The 17,500-nt window shown below is 34.3% G+C and overlaps 1 protein-coding gene across 2 annotated transcripts in view; it reads left to right on the top strand.

Annotated features, from left to right (window-relative positions):
- The window catches only part of LOC106873056 (HEAT repeat-containing protein 4), a 401,083-nt gene that overhangs the window by 307,035 nt on the left and 76,548 nt on the right, over positions 1–17,500 (top strand). The gene's annotated exons all lie outside the window — the stretch shown is intronic.

Here is a 17,500-nt window from a genome sequence, read left to right as displayed (position 1 = left end):
TGCATGTTAATTTCACGAGCAGGCTGTTCCGTTGATCGGATCAACTGGAACCCTCGTCGTCGTAAGCGACGGAGTGCCAACAACAACAACAATATCTTAGTTACAATATATGGATTCAAGTAATCTGGTAGTACTCATAAATAAAAGCTTTATAACATATCAGTCTACAAAGCATATAGAATACATAGTACAATACGAGAGAATGTAATAAAGTCATAAACGACAGAGAAATAGTTTATGAAATTTTATTTAACAGTAACAAAATTCTAATATTACGACAAATTGTTTTGTAACTTAAATAAAATATATAACAATATATAACATGTTTTTAAGTTACGCAACAATTGTTGTGATATTATATAATATAGCACATATTGCATAACAATGTGTTACCAATACATCCTATTATTCATTTTATATGGTTATATTCAAACAAAATTCAAATAATTTCATTTTTATATAATTTTATTTCAGATTTTAATTTACCTACCTGTAATTAGAGGTAGCTTTGAGAAAAAATACTTGCTTATAGATTTATCTAAAAATGTTTTCTTTTCTTCAAACCGCCATTTAATGTATGAGAAACAAGAAAAAAAGAAATTTTGTTTGTCTTTTAAAGTCAGTCTAGATTCACGATTGCTTCAGAATTTAATTGAAACGTACAGGGAGTGTAGTTTAATTAGAAATCAATTATATATTTGTGATTGTGTGTGTATGTGTGTGCGTGCATGCGCTTGCACACGTATACATGTGCCAGTGTGTTTATGGTTTGGAATAGGGTGAATTATTTATTATTCACATCAGATATAGACAGAAAAATGCAGAAAGTTATACATACATGCATACGAACATACTTGTATATATATATATATATATATATATATATATATATATAAACTTATATACAGGGTGCGATTGGTAAATTGTCACCATTTTATATTTTTTATTTCACACATGCACAATGTTTGTGTTTGATTTTATCGCCTACACAGTATAGTAGGGTCAGTTGGGCACCATCTATGACAAAAACAGCACCATACCATAATTGACTCTGCCAGAAATTTGGAATGGATAATGCTGTACTGCTTGCCATTCACACCAGAAGCTCCAGTATGGACATCTCAAGTGTTAAATCTAGCAAATAGGGTGGGTGCAGAAGTGATGCCGGGGTGCTTTTGGTAAAGAAACCCACAAGTGAAGAGAGATCATTGACAGTGTGCATTGTTGTTGTGAAGAATTCAGTTCTTCATGCTCCACAGATTCGGTCGCTTTTGCTAAATGTCCTCTCTGAAATGCTTCAAAATGTCACAGTAGGACTTGCAATTGACAGTTTGGCTCTGGGGGATGAATTCTTGAAGCACAATACTACGGATGTCTCAAAAACAATAAGCATGATCTTGATTGAGCAGCGGCTCTGACAAGCCATTCACAGTGTCTGTGTCACTCAAAAGCATGCATACGACCCATTACCTCATTGCTGTAAGGTTGCCAAAGCATGCTCAATATCTCTGTAGCAGACTTCCCAAGTTTGACATAAAATTTCATGTTGGCTCTTTGTTCCAACTTCCTGTCCCTGACAAAGATCACAGACTATACAAAAACCACGTTATCACAAATGCTCAAATTCAACAGTTTGCGAAGTAAGCACAGAGGTGTCGCTTGGCACACTGCTTCATGAAAGTCACAGCTAGCTTTCCCTGAGCACACAACCATGTGCTGCCACCTGTTAGTGCACTACAGAACTAGACCAGGAACCTTTTGATACCACCTTGTATATATCTGTGGATGTAGCTGTGTGTGTGCACATGTGTGTGTGTCTGTATGCTCACATGATAGTTATAAACGTGCACTACCATCGTACATCATGCCTAGCCATGGAGGAATATTATCTTACTTGGAAACAGGTAAAGGTTGGTGAAAGGAAGGGCATCCCAGCTGTAGAAAATCTATCTCTATGAATTCCATCTGACTTATGCAAGCATGGATAGGTGGAAAAGGAGATGTTAAGATAATAATGATGATGATGATGATGATGGTGAGGAGGACAGTGATGATGGTGATGATGATAAATGTATACACGCTTGCACACACACATGCATACACACTACACCCATACACACACACACACACACACATATTCATATACATGTATGTATGTGTGTGCATATATGTATCTATGCATTTATATAAGTGTATGCATGCCTCTGAATAAAAGCATATGTATGCGTAGGTGTATGTATATATGTGTGATTGAGTATATGTTTGTGTGTATATGTTGTTTGTATGTGTGTGTGTGTGTGTGTGCTTGATAACAAATACTTGAATGCGTAAAGAGTATATATATATATTTTTAATCTGAGTGAACTGAAATGCCAGAGGCTGGTTCTGTGCACCTGGTGTGATTTGCCAGTTCCAATTTCTAAAATACTTTTGCAATAATTCCTTACTGCTGCGTTTGGCATAATGGTTGTGACAAATGACGAAACAACACAGTACAACATGCCCGTACAAGATGGCTGATAAATCACCATCACCATCATCGTCATCATCATTTCATGTCTGTCTTTCCGTGTTCTGGGTAGATTAGAATTTATTGAGACAAATGTTCTTTAGCTGAATGCCCTTCCTGTCGCCAACCCGCCCCCTCCACCTCCACCTTTTTTTTTTCCCAATCAAGGTAATATTTCTTATTTCTTTATTGCCCACAAGGGGCTAAACATAGAGGGGACAAACAAGGACAGACAAAGGGATTAAGTCGATTACATCGACCCCAGTGTGTATCTGGTACTTAATTTATCAACCCCGAAAGGGATGAAAGGCAAAGTCAACCTCGGCGGAATTTGAACTCAGAACGTAACAGCAGACGAAATACTGTTAAGCATTTCGCCTGGCGTGCTAATGTTTCTGCCAGCTCAACGCCTTTCAAGGTAATATTTCAAGGTAATATTTCTCCCATAGCTAGACATGTTTTCACAGAATATTCTTTTCTACTCGGGGCACAAGGCCTGAAATTTTGGGGGTAGGGCCCAGTCGATTAGATCCACCTCAGTATGCAACTGGTACTTAATTTATTGACCTCGAAAGGATGGAAGACAAAGTCGACCTCGGCGAAATTTGAACTCAGAATGTAAAGACAGGCGAAATACTGCTAAGCATTTTGCCCGGCGTGCTAACCATTCTGCCAGCTCGCTGCTTTGTTTCTACAGAATATTGGAAACGAATGATACTGCCTGTATGTCTGTTACACTTGTGTATCTCAATCACGCAATGCCAAAACAAGGAGACCCCTACATCTATGTACAAAATAAAACATGTGTCACAGGGCTCAGTGGTTAGAGTGTCAGGCTCACAATCATGAAGTAATGAGTTCAATTCCTGGATTGGGCTGTGTGTTGTGTTCTTGAGCAATACATTTTATTTCTGTTACTCAAGTTCACTCGGCTGTAGAAATGAGTGGCAATGTCACTGGTGCCAAGTTGTGTCAGTTTTTGCCTTTCCCTGGATAAAGCTGGAGCATCATCTAATGTAGCTACCATGTCAGCATCAATGTCCTTGTGTTCTTTTTCTGCAGGTGCTTGATAACATTGTGATGTCAAATTTTCTCCATTTATAAGAGAGGTCCCTACTAGTAACTTCTGAAGGCTTCTTTGAAAAGTCAGATATGAGTTTATCTGGAAAGAAATAATGTAGTTATTAATAAGAAGGGTTGAAATTAAAGCATGCAAGATTTCACCACTCTAGCATCACTCCTTCATAGTCAGCCTATGAACTTTTCAACCCACACACATAATAACGATTTTAAAAAGGCAAAAGGCACACACATATACACACATCCACACATGTTCATGCATACATGCACACACCTCTTTGTACAGAAATAATTAAAAAGTATGAAGCAATAAAATAATTAGGAAATATGAAACAATAAAATAATTAAAACAAGATATTCTAAAACAAGATAATCTAATAACTAAAACACAAAAGATTACTGGTTCGGTGGTACTAAGGCATTTCACAGCTTTGTTCACTTAACCATTTGTCAAATTATGTTTGAATATAACTGAATGCACCACTAAACATTATTTGTTGATGAAACACATAAACATCTTGAGGATATTCTCTTTGAAGTTCAATATAATGTCTTAATTTTAATTTTATGAGCAATCTATCTTTTGCATGTAGTTTATGTTCTGAACTTGATTGTTTAGGTGTTGTTACAACTTTTTCCAAAAGTCCGCGACATTAGAGATGCATAATTTTGTCTCTTAACAGTTTGTTTGATTTTTAGAGAATGGTTATTCTTTATTCATCTTTCTTCTCTGCATCTTATTTGTTGTTTTCCCAGGAAAGGATTTTGCTTTCGTTGAGTAGAATTTCTTCTTCTTTGCCTGTTTTCATTGTTTTGTATTGTATGATTTTTGTGACTTGTTTCTCCTTTCATATTTTTCCCTGTCATCATTTCTTCCTCGTCATGCAACGAAGGTGTGTTACTACAGATTGGTAATGATAGCAGATAAAGTCTTTATTCTTTTACTTGTTTCAGTCATTATACTGTGGCCATTTTGGAACACCGCCTTGGATTTTGGCTTCAAATTTTGGCACTAGCCAAGCCAGCAATTGAAGGAGGTAAATCAATTAGATTGACTCCAGTGCTCAACTGGTTATTGTTTTATCAACCCTGAAACATGAAAGGCAAATCTAAATTTCAATGATGTGATTGTTTTAGTTTTGGAATGATAATGTATGATAGGTATGAGAGGCCAAATCTGGCCAGTTTGAACATGAAAAACGTAGAACATTTGGATTGGATATGGTTGGCTTAAATGCTAAAGGGTTAAGGGAAGATGACCTGTGGTTAAGGGACCTCAAAACGAACTTGCATGTCCTAATGACCCCAGAATACCACAAACGAATACAAGAAATGGTGCCTGGTAAAGAACTGCAACAAAAGGTATGAAACTGGTGACAGATGGGAGAAAGTCTTGTTGATTTGTTTGTTGCAGTAAAATACATGTTAAATCTGAATTCCTACATTGAGTTCAAATTCCGCTGAGGTCAGCTTTGCCTTTCATCCTTTCAGGGTCGATAAAATAAGTACCAGTTGAGTACTGGGTGTCGATGTATTAGATTCGTCCTCTGCTCCTTAAGAAAAATTGCTAGTCTTGTATCAGAGCTAGAAAGAATTATTACCATTGGCATAAAAACTGTGAAGATCGATTTATCATATTTTATTGTTGGCAGGGAGGAGCAAGGAAGTTGTTTTTACTACTTTGTCTTGTGGCATTACCGAAACGGATTTAGTATAGCGGACAAGATTCAAAGAACTGGGAATGGTGCTTTGCCTCTCAGAACCAACCAAAATCTCCTCAACCATTTATTTTAAGTACCACTTGATGAGGAAAGTAGATGAGGTGGGGGTGGGAGATGGATGAGTAGCCAGGCGATAGTGACATTATCCAACCCTGCAGTGAATTTGATGAATACTGTATGTTGTAATGGTTGTGGTGGTGGTGGTGATGGTGGTGGTGGTGAGAATGCTAAAGTCAATGCCGTTGAGAAAGGAAGCGACCTTTTAGTTTAGCCTGGGGGTCAGTTTGGACACCAAGGAGAACAAAAGGATGAAAAAGTTGGTTGGGTGTGTAGGCATCTGTATGTACGTGTGTGTGTGTGTGTTTGTGTGTTCCTCTGTGTGTCTGTGCGTGTTTGTGTTTATGTGTTTATGTCCTGTTCTGATTAAGCAGTTGTTCCTTTTTCTGAGGGGCATTTATGCAAGCATTTTTATAAAAAAGTGACATTTTTGTATTATATATGTGTGTATGTGAATAGAGAGAGGGAGAGAGAGAAAAAGGGGGAGAGAGAAAAAGAGAAAATAGAAAGTGACTTTATTTAAAGACACTACAATAGATATGTATGTGTCTGTTCACACATTTATATATACAGATATATACATATAGATAGGTATATACATATATATATAGATAGGTATATACATATATATATAGATAGGTATATATATATATATATATATATATATATATATATATATATATATATATATATACTGGAGTAAGCACATAAATGTGCAACAAGGTGGAAAAAAGAGTACTAAAATACCAGAGGTAGAGTAATATGCTTTATTTAGAAGCAGCAGATATATAACAAAAGACTGTTACTCAGAGTTTCATGTTCCCGTTCATCGGATAGTTTTGTTTGACTAGCATCACACTTGAAACTCAAGAGTACCAACGAATTTGAATCAGACTGTTTTGATCCACATATGTCTGCCAAATTCCCTGACAAATTTTTCATTGGCCGAAGATTATAATAGAAAACACTTGCCCAAGGTGTTGCATAAAGTGACAGAACTCAAAACTTCATGTTTGTAACCCTTCCTCTTTTCTTAGTACAACAGTTGATATTTCAAAACAATTTTTAGTTAGGAAAGTCCCTCCCTCATTATATTCATGGTAAATATAATAATTCTGAGTTGAAGTTTTGATGGTGTATTATAAATTCAGTAATTATTTCTCTAGTTTTCTTGTCTAGTCACGCACGTTCATTTTGCACCAGTGAAGTCTTGCTAATTCACTAATTCCAGTTAGTTCCATTGAGAATATTATAACTATGACTTATTACTGGAAACTGATAGAATATCAATGCATGCTAACTTATTTCCTGTATTTAGATCTGTTTTAAGTATTAATCCCGCACGTCTATAATATTCTTTCTTGTCTTGTCTTTCATTTGCATGCATATCTATGTGTGTGCATATATGCGCATATGCGTGTGCATATGTGTTTGGCGTACGCAGTTAATTCATTGATTTCCAAGAATTTTGTAAGCCTGTGTTGGAACTAACTCTCTTATCTCGGTTTCTTTATCAAACAAGACATGAGCGTTCTTAATTTTCCTCTCATCAAGGTTGCGTTGGCGCATTCTGCTAATCCAAATCTCCAAGCAATTCCTCTAAGTAAATCCGTTTGCTGTCTGTTGCTGTTTATCATCATCTTCAACATACAACTTGAGATGACAGTTGATATATAGCTGAAACAAGTCAACGTTAACATCCAGTTAAATGTGTTAGCACCATTTTTTTTTTCTTTTAAGTTATTCTACCATTTGTCTGTGTCTGTTGAATAGCTTATTAGTTAATCATGACATGTCTAATATATCTGCATATTATTGGTGTGTATGCATTCAGGTGAGGTTATGTGGTAAGAAATTTGTTTTCCAACTCTGTGCTCTTGGGTTCAGTCCCACTGTGTGGCACCAAAGGTGGGTGAGTGTCTTCTACTACAGCCATGAGCTGACCAAAGTCTTGTGAATGGATTTAGTTGCAGAAACTGAAAGAAGCCCATCATATATATATATATGTACATGAAAATATGTATGTGTGTGTGTGTGTGTGTGTGTGTGTGTGTGTGTGTCTTTCATCCTTCGGGGTTGATTAAATAAGTACCAGTTATTCACTGGGGTCGATGTAATCAACTTAATCCCCTTTGTCTCTCCTTGTTTGTCCCCTCTATATTTAACCCCCTAAGGGCAATAGAGAAATAAATTATTATTATTGTTATTATTATTTGAAACCTTACGGGCGAAATGTTAGCACGCTGGGTGAAATGTTAGCACGCTGGGCGAAATGCTTAGCGGTATTTCGTCTGCCGTTATGTTCTGAGTTCAAATTCCACCGTGGTCGACTTTGCCTTTCATCCTTTCGGGGTCGATAAATTAAGTACCAGTTACGCATGTTTGTCCCGTCTATGTTTAGCCCCTTGTGAGCAATAGGAAAAAAAAAAAAAATTATTATTATTATTATTATTATGGTTATTATTATTATTATCATCATCACTAATTCGAAAACCATTTTTTCTCACTACATCTCCTCTCATACCATATTTCATTTTCATTTTGCTCTTTATTAGAATAACTCTCCTTTCTTTTAGAAAAAAAAAACAAACTAAAACCCTACTTCACAAACTGGTTCACCCAATTCCCCCTCTACTTCTTGCCTTAGGTCTCATTTCTTTCTTCCTTCCCTCCTTCCTTTCTTTCTTTCTTCCTTTCTTTCTTTCTTTCGTCATTCTGCTTTCATTTCTCCATTTGTGCACATTTACATGTGCAAATTATGTGTATGCATGCAGGCGCATTAATGTGCGCATACATATGCATTAAAAACTATGATTAGTACAGATGGTAGTGCTGGTGTTGATGGCGTTGGTGTTGTAGGTGAAACTGGAGGTGATGTTGTTGTTGTTGTTGTTGTTTCTGTTTAGCCCCAGGTTAGCTTTGATTGAGCAGATTTATGATCAAAAGTGTTCTAAGCCATGACAATCATCTATTTACATGTATATGCATATGCAGACAAGCACATAACTATGTATATATATATATATATATATATACACACATATATACATGATATATATATAGATATATAGATACATATGTGTGTGTGTGTGTATATATATATATATATATACATACATACACATATGTATCTATACACACACATATACATGATATGTAGATAAATTCATAATTAGCAACAGAGGCAGTATTAAGACCAGAAGATAATATTTATATTCCAATTATAGTAAAAATATGCATATATATGCATACATACATATGCATATACATATATATATATATATATGTGTGTGTGGGTATTTGCGAACTGAATATGGTGGTCCTGTAGAGGACGGTGTTACTGTTGGTTTCAGCTCCATATATAGGATTAACATTTTTCAATATGACCTTCATTTCGTTTTATGATATGACATTAATTTAAGGGACATGGTTGCTGCATCTACACACATATACAAACATATATATACATGTATACATATATATATATATATATATATATATATATATATAAATGCCATAATATATATATATATATATGAGTGTGTGTATAAATTAAAAACGTAAAATTAAAACAGAGCACAAAGGATTCCGCGGTACATGTGTTTCAAGCTTTATACACAGTGTTTCAAGCTTATATATATATGTATATCTATATACATATGCATACATTCATACTGAAATACTTATGCATAGCTGTATGCATATACATAATTTTCCTGGTGGGGGAAGTTTTATGATGAAGTGTCAGGCAGTAAATGCTGGTGGTAATGGTGGTGGTGGTGGTAGTGGTGGGTGGGAGACAAAAGACAGAAAAGGATGTTTTTAATTCTTAAAAAAATGCCATGATTTAATGACAGTCAAAAAAAAAGGATGACTTTGCCGAAAACTCTTGGAAGCAAAACAAGGCTTCAAGAGCTGAGTGGAAGTTCTTTGAGCGATTTGGAGTGGGTTTCTGGCATTTCAAAAAATGTTCTTTGATTGCTGCTGTTGTTGTTGTTGTTGTTGTTGCTTTGACTGTTGTTGTTGTTGTTGCTTTTTAACTTCTTCAGTTTTGTGTTTTCATGTCGTTTCTTTCTCTTCTTCTTTCATTCTTCTTTTCTTTCCTCTTCCCCCAACCCTTTCTCTTTCTAGCCTTAATTTTTGTTCAGTTGTACACCCACACAAATGCACTTGCATACATCACACGCTAGCACACACACACACACATGCATATATACATATCCACAAGCATACATGCACACTTGTATATATATATATATATATATATATATATATGTGTGTGTGTGTGCATACTTACATACATACATACATACATATATATCTATATCTATCTATCTGTATGAATATGATGATGATGATGAAATATATGTATGTATACATATATACTCATATATGCATAAATATATATATACCATACATATACATACATACATGTACGCGTGCATTCATCTGTCTACCCATACATACATGCATATATACATGCACAGACATGCACACACACGTATGCATGTGTGTGCATATATATATATATATATATATATATATATATACACACACACAGACGTATTTATATATACACACACACAGACGTATTTATATATACACACACACACATATATATATACATGCATACATACACATACACACACGTATACACTATGCTAAATTGAAACTCAATTCCAAACCTGAATATTCTCGTATAAGGGATCTTAATTTTCGCCTTTTTAAGCAATAATGAATTCACGTAATCACAGAGGGTGCTGCTATGCGATGTTATGCTGCCGATTGCACTCTTCTTTCTATGATTTTTTGCTGTGGTTTTTCATGTCTTTTATTTGTTTTAAATTTGTAAGTTGTTTTTTTTTTTTTTTTTTCTTAGCTGTTATTTTCCTAATTTTTTTGCTAAATTTTCTTCATTACTAAGGCTACTATCATTATCACCTTCCCCAACATCACAACCACTACCACCACCACCACCACTGCCATTGCCGCCACCACCGTCATCACCACCATCATCATCTCTATCATCATTATCATCTCTATCATCATCGTCACCACCAACACCACCACCACCATCGTCATTATTACTAATACCTTCATCCTAATCACAACCAACTCTGCTACACTCTCCAACCCCCCCTCCCCACCCATCCAGTGCAAATGTATTTGAATTTCTGTTTCTGAAATGAATTTATATGGCAATGTAGTAATTATAGAAAATACGTTTACTACTACTACTACTATTACTACTACTACTACCACCACAACCATCACCACCTGCACTGCTACCAACACTACTACTACTACTACTACTACCCAGCCTCCACCAGCTTCAGTATCACATCATAATTATATCCACAACCACTAACAGCAACTACTACTACTACAGCCACCATTACTGATGTTACCATCACTACCACCACACCGCCATCAGCAGATTCACTAATAATAATTTTAAAATTAGGCACAAGGCCAGAAATTTCAAGGGTGGGGGTAAGTCAATCACATTGCCCCCCCCCCCCAGTGCTAAACTGATACTATTTCATTGACCCAAAAGGATTAAAGGCAAAGTCGACCCATGCGTGCTTTTGTGGATTATATGTGTATATACATAAATATTAGTGATGGCGCATGGCTCAGTGGTTGGAGTGTTGGGCTCACAATCATGAGGTAGTGAGTTTGATTCCTGGACCAAGCGACCTGGCTGTATTTTGCGTTTTTGAGCAAGACACTTTATTTCACGTTGCTCCAGTTCACTCAGCTGTAGAAATAAGTTGTGACATCACGGGTTCCAAGCTGTATCGGCCTTTGCCTTTTCCTCGGATAACATTGGTGGCGTGGAGAGGAGGGGCTGGTATGCATGGGCGACAGCTGGTCTTCCATAAAACATCCTTGCCTGGACTTGTGCCTTGGAGGGGAAATTTCTAGGGGCAATCCCATGGTCATGCATGACTGAAGGGGATCTTTACCGTTTAGTTTTGTACATAAATATTATCCTTTTATTCTTTTCTCGTATTATTAAATAGGTAGATGGATAGATAGATAGACAGACACATAGTTAGGCAGATAAATAGGTAGATAGACAAACAGAGAGACAGACAGACTGACAGACAGACAGACTGACTGACAGATAGAATAGCAGATAAACAGACAGACAAATATATATATATATATATATATATATATATATATATAGACATAGAAAGATAGATAGATATATCAAGAGATAGATAGATGAATAGCTAGATAGGTAGATAGATAGATAGGTAGAAAAATAGACAGATATTGTGTATGCATACATAATGAATAAAAACATTAAAAGCCAGTGTGATTTGTTGATTTGAGAGTTCAAATTCAGCCTTTATTACAAACTGATATTCCTGTCCACAAATCACCTGATGAGGAACAGGCACTTTACCATAAAAGACAGAAAAACCAAACATGCTCTTCACTCCACTTGCTTCCTCCTTTTAAGAATGGTTTTCCAAGGCATTAATAAATGCAATACCATGCACAAGCATGTCGTTCTGTTTCAAAGACTGTAATTTACAGATGCAATAAGAGTTCTTTTATTTTGGCTTACCATTCCAACGTAATCTCATGCTGTCAATTATTTATTCTTTTTTTTTTATATTCATTTTCAATTCTTTTTTTTTTTTTTCTGTGTAGACTTTTTCTTCTCAAATATTTTCCTTGTATTTATTCTTTTCATCTTTTACTTGTTTCAGTCATTTGACTGCTGCCATGCTGGAGCACCGCCTTAAAGGGTTTTTTTTAGTTGAAGAAATCAACCACAGGACTTATTCTTTGTAAGTCTAGTACTTACTGTATTGGTCTCTTTTGCTGAACCACTAAGTTACGGGGATGTAAACTCACCAGTATCGGCTATCAAGCGATGCTGGTGGGGACAAACATAGACAGAAACACACACACATATATGGCGGCTTTCTTTTGGTTTCCGTCTACCAAATCCACTCACAAGGCTTTGCCTAAGGTGCTATAGAGTAGGGCTAAACCTGGAACCATGTGACTGGGAAGCAAGCTTCTTACCACAAAGCTACGCCTATTTCCAATTTATCTTTTACCTGTTTCATCCACTGGACTGTGGTCATACTGGGGCAATGCCTTGAATGGTTTTTGTCAGACAAATTTACTCCAGTACTTATTTTTTTATTTAATTTTCTTGTAAGTTTCATCTATTTTGCCACACTGCTATGTTATGGGGATACAAACAAACCAACACAGATTGTGTTGGAAGCAGTAGGGTGTTGGATACAAAAACATGCATTTAGGCATAGGAGTGGCTGTGTGGTAAGTAGTTTGCTTCCCAACCACATGGTCCCGGGTTCAGTCTCACTGCGTGGTATCTTGTGAGTGGATTTGGTAGACAGAAACTGAAAGAAGCCCGTCGTATATATGTATATATATATATATATATATATATATATGTATGTGTGTATGTGTTTGTGTGTCTGTGTTTGTCCCCCCAACATTGCTTGACAACCGATGCTGGTGTGTTTATGTCCCCGTAACTTAGCGGTTCGGCAAAAAAGAGACCAATAGAATAAGTACTAGGCTTCTAAAGAATAAGTCCTGGGGTCGATTTGTTCGACAAAGGCGGTGTCCCAGCATGGCCACAGTCAAATGACTGAAACAAGTAAAAAGAGTATACATACATATGTACACACATACACACACACACACACACAGAGACACATAGCCATACATGAGAGATGCATCTGAGTATTTTCTGTCTACCAAATCCACTGATAAAGCTTTAGTCGACCAAAGACTATTATTGTAGAAATGCAGTCAGTCAGCTAAGAGACTAAAGATAATGTTATAACGAAAACCACAAATGTTAAAATACAGCTACCCAGGGTTTCCTGGTCAAAATAATTTATTTTACCATTTTTCAAGCTGTGAACATCTGCTCAAAAGACAACTGACAAGTGGTCTTGTTCACAGCTTGAAAAATGGTAAAATAAATTATTTCGATCAGGAAACTCTGGGTAGCTGTATTTGATAAGATTTGTGGTTTTTATTATAACATTATATATATATATGATGATATATACTTTAAAATTTATTCTCTAGAACAGTTAGTTTCTATTTGCTGACACCCACTATTGACAAAAGTGTGGAATTGCGATGGGAACTAAAGCACCCCCATCTCTTCTGAACCTAATAATGGGATATTTAGAATTAACCTTATATGAAGTATCACCACAAAAATATGGATACCCATTTTACCATTATATGAGAGAGGACTGGAAAGGATATCTGGATGACTGCTTTGTCATTTGGAATGAGACAGTTGATAAACTCTTTGAATTTAAATCAATACTAAATTATATAACTCCAGATATTCAGTTTACAATGGAGTACAGCAAAGAACAACTTCCATTCCTAGATATTTTGATAAAAAAAAATGTCAGCACCAAAATTGAAGCTGATATCTATCATAAACCAATATAGACTCAAGGCAATATCTTCTGTTTAGTTGATACCACCTAAAACACATCAAAAGAAATATTCCTTTTAATTTATCAAAAAGGATTTGCACAATAGTGTCTGACACAAATACTTGGGACCTTCGACTTCAAAACTTCAGAAGAACACTAGCCAAGAGACATTATCCTACCCCACTTATAGATGATGGAAATAAACCAGTGAAGAAAATAGGCATCAAAACACTAAGGGAAATAAAACAAAAACCCATACCTTATCTAAAAAGCCAGTTGAAAAAGAGTTCATAACTCCAACTAAAAACATTTGTCTCCCCTTACACACACTTCCTGTTTTGACACCACGTTTCCTGCTTAACACAAACTTTTAACCCTTTTTTTAAACCTAACAAAACTCTCAACTCTCATGCATCCTTATTTTTCCTACCATTATATACATGAACTACTATTGAACTTCAAAAGCTCAAAGACAATATAATGTATGGGTATATTTATTTTTTTATATATTATTTTCTTCATTTTGTACTTCTTTGTAAAAAACATTTTCATTCTCCTTCTTCTTGATAATTTGCTTTCGCAATGAAAACCAGTTAGAAATCTTTATTAAAATATGCTTCCAGTTTAGCATTCTGCCTTTTTTTTCATTTTCATATATATATATATATATATATATATATATATATATATATATATATATACACATACACATGCACACACATATACATACACATATACGTTAAATAGAATGAGACAACAAAACCAAGGCTGTGTGGAATTTATAGGACATTTATATAGAGAAAGGTAGTTCTGCAGCTGTTTCTAGGATATTAGGGATATCCCATCATCAGAGATATGAGAGAGTTAACTAGAGGGAAATAGTAGAGTTCAATATAAGGAGTTATTTTGGAAAAGGATGGCTATAGGAAGTATAAAGGGAAATAAGAGAATGAAATTAAAGGTAAAAATATACGTTGGATGTTACAGTTGTAACATATATGCATGTATATGTATATTTGTGTTACACTTGTAACATATATATATTTATATTTGTATTGTGCTTTGTGTTTATGGTTGTTTCTCCTTCCACTTAAATACCTGTGTTGGTTTGTTTATGTCTCCATAAACTTTGGCAAAAAAGAATGGTAGAATAACTAAATGCCAGATGTAAAAGATAGTTCTGGTGTCAGTTTGTTCAACTAAACTTTTTAAGGTAGTGCTGTAGCATGGTCACAGTCCTGTGGTTGAAGCAAGTAAAAGATAAGAGGCTATTTATTTAGATTAATTTAAGAAATTTGTTTGATTTAGAAAAAAAAAATTCACAGAAGACTTAAGATGTTCTTAGTTGGTTAAGTTGTCTTTTTTAGGACTTTTCATTTTCACATGTTTTTTTTTTATGTAACATCTTCCAATTATTTTTTATTAAGTCTTTTTAAAAATAAACAGTGTATTGAGATTTATATGTTTTAAACATCAGAGATTTAGAATTTGTAAAACTAAATAAAAATGTATGTAAATAAGCTAATAAATATATATATATTTTTTTGTTAATTACAATTTTTAAAATCAGAAATAGATTACAAAAAGGATTTAGAGCTGAAGTCTTCCTTTTATGCAAATATATTTTGTTACTATTTGAAATATATAAATACATTTTGCTTTTCATCTGAAAGCATTTGTTGCTTCCCTTTCTGAATGCTGCTGTGATATTTTTTTTTTTTTTTCAAGTTATTTAAAGATGGAAACATAATTACAAGTGCAAACAGAATATAGTTTTACACTACAAATACAAATAAAATATATTTAATATGCAAAAACGAAACAAAAACATAGTACAACTACAAATCCTCTAACCATAGTAAATTTCTGATTTTAAAAAAATGTTAGAGTAAAAAAAATTATTTTAAATCATCATTTTTTTTTTTTTAGATTAAACTATTTTTATTTCATAACTATTTTTTTTTTTTTTTTTTTTTGTCAATACTGAATTTCTAGTGTTCAAATCACGAAAAAAATGGCAAAGACCATTTTTCTTTTTTTTTTCTTTTTAAAGAGAAAAATTATAATAAAAAACGGTGTTCAAAATAATCTATGCTAAAATGAAGAAGTGCTGAATTTTCCTTTGATTTCCTCTGATTATTTTCAAATTTTGCTTTTTGATGATTTTTTTGCGATTTTCTTAAATTTTCTCGGATTTTCTTAAATTTTTGGCAGATTTTCTAAGAATTAGATTTTTCTTTGATTTCTTTTTTCCTTTTGTTCAATGAAATAATTTAAGAGTCCCTCCCTCCCTTTATTATTATTATTATTATTATTATTATTATTATTATTATTGTTGTTGTTGTTGTTGTTGTTGTTACTGATTTCAAAATTTGGTACAAGGCCAGCAATTTCAGGCAAGTCGATTACGTTGACCCAGTGTTCAACTGGTACTTATTTTATCAGCCCTGAAGGAAAAGAAAGGTAAAGTCGACATTGATGGGATTTGAACCCAGAATGTAATGATAGATGAAATGTTGCTAAGGATTTTGCCCTTCATGCTAACAATTCTACCAGCTCACCACACTACCATTATTATTATTATTATTATTATTATTCACGCAACAGATTAGACTGTTGGAAAAGAAAAAATCCTAACATCAGGCTACAGCAAGTAACCTTAGACGCCAAGAACCCTTCTAAGTATCTTAGCTGTCCCTAATAACACTATTTGCTGGAGTTGTACTAAACTGGGTTTTATGCCTATTTCCTCTATCCATATGTTCAAATTTTTACTGCATTACCTCCTACACCTCTGTGTTGCTGGGGTGTGTGCAGCACTGCGTGTTCTTTTCTGCTGTTGGGAATGTGCGAACTTTTTCTGGTACTGTACTCTATTGTTGTTGTTGTTGTTATCTACAATACATTAAAAGTCAGTTTGAAGAGTCAGTTTCTTGCTTGCTTACAATGTTACCCAGCCAAACTGGCACATAATGGGAAAATACTATGAACTAAGTTTACCCTGAAATGTTAATACAAACGGAATAAAACAAATTTCGCATAAATCAGACAAACAGTTTTAAAGTTATTAGAAGTTTTCAGGTATAAATACCCAAAATGGTGCATAATGGGAAAATATTCTGAAAATGATCTTCATCCTGAAAGGAAAGAAACTTTTATTTTTCTATGAGACACAATGACAATGAAAAAATATGAGTTTTTTTTTACAGTAAATGTTTCTATTTTCGCTTTTGTTAAACACAATATTTTAATCATTTAGAAATGATTTTAAGTGAATGTGATTTCAAAAATGTAAGTTGTTTGTGCAAGATTTATATTTTAGCTTTCTTTAAGCAGACAATATTCTAATGTTTTTTAGATTATTTTCAAGGGAATATTACAAAAATTGTTTTTGGCATATTTAAATATATATTAAAGTGAAAATGACTTTAAAAAATATGGTAAATATTTCGTAAAAGACCCGTTCATAATCTCAGTATGAAATAGCTTTTTTCCATAGGTTTTTTTTTTAGTGCATTCAACGTATTTCACCTCCAAAAATTTGGCTGCTATTTCTAGCATGTCCTGCTACCATGTAACAGCTATTTGCAATAAAGGACCGAAAATACCTGTTATGTGGTAGCAGGGTGTGCAAGAAATAGTAACCAAATCTTTCCTGTTCTGAGGGA

The sequence above is a fragment of the Octopus bimaculoides genome, chromosome 22 (assembly GCF_046866305.1).
Source record: "Octopus bimaculoides isolate indiv1 chromosome 22, ASM4686630v1, whole genome shotgun sequence".
Classification (NCBI taxonomy): domain Eukaryota; kingdom Metazoa; phylum Mollusca; class Cephalopoda; order Octopoda; family Octopodidae; genus Octopus; species Octopus bimaculoides.
Note: the sequence above shows the minus strand (reverse complement) of the source record. Positions and strands in the feature narration are given on the sequence as shown.